We start from the raw sequence: 744 nt of genomic DNA, 5'->3' as shown, positions 1-744 counted from the left end.
ACGTTGCCCCTAACGGGGCGCGGGGAGATTTCCCTTAAGTGGCAGAAAGCTGGAAGTAGAGTTTCTTATTTTACTTTGGCGGAGAATATGTGATGAAAAGGGAAGAACGTCTTTTAACATTTCCTGTCGTTAATTTTTTCCCCCCTCTCTGGTTCTCCAAATTGTCACAAAACATTTGCGTAATGACCTGGTGCTGACACGCTTAGATGAAACTCTAAGGGCAACTTGGATGAAGGTCAACTTGTAATTAAAGCATCCAGGAGACGCAGGCTGTTAGGGAACAGCCGTGACTCCACGGTAAACACGGCTGCGTAGCGAGACGTCACACTCCCGCGTGCAAACAACCTGGGCGCGCCCGCAGACTCCTCGGAGCAGCTCCAGTTTTGGAGAAAGTCTGGAGGGCACATGTTGCTCCTCCCCCTCCCGGTTCAGGGTCAGGCGAGGAGAGAAGGAAAGGCGAGCGAGGCCTCGTCGGGATGCGGGATGACGACCCTTGTCGCCCCAACTAAGGGCAGAGAACGCGGGGGCGCATGGCTCCTTAGCGCTGGGCAGAGGGAGAGGAGGAAGGGGGAATCCCGCCCTCCGCTCCGCTCCGTCACCTTCTAAACATTGCCTCTCTCTCTTCTCTTAGTATAAAACTCAACCATTAGGAAATCTACTGGGCACAATCTATGTCTCTGACTTGTTTTCCTTCCCAACTGCCAGCAGTTTCTAAGAGTTATTGCTGAGGAGCAACTTGCTATC

The sequence above is a fragment of the Myotis davidii genome, unplaced genomic scaffold (assembly GCF_000327345.1).
Source record: "Myotis davidii unplaced genomic scaffold, ASM32734v1 scaffold655, whole genome shotgun sequence".
Taxonomy (NCBI): Eukaryota; Metazoa; Chordata; class Mammalia; order Chiroptera; family Vespertilionidae; genus Myotis; species Myotis davidii.
This window is presented reverse-complemented; position numbering follows the sequence as displayed.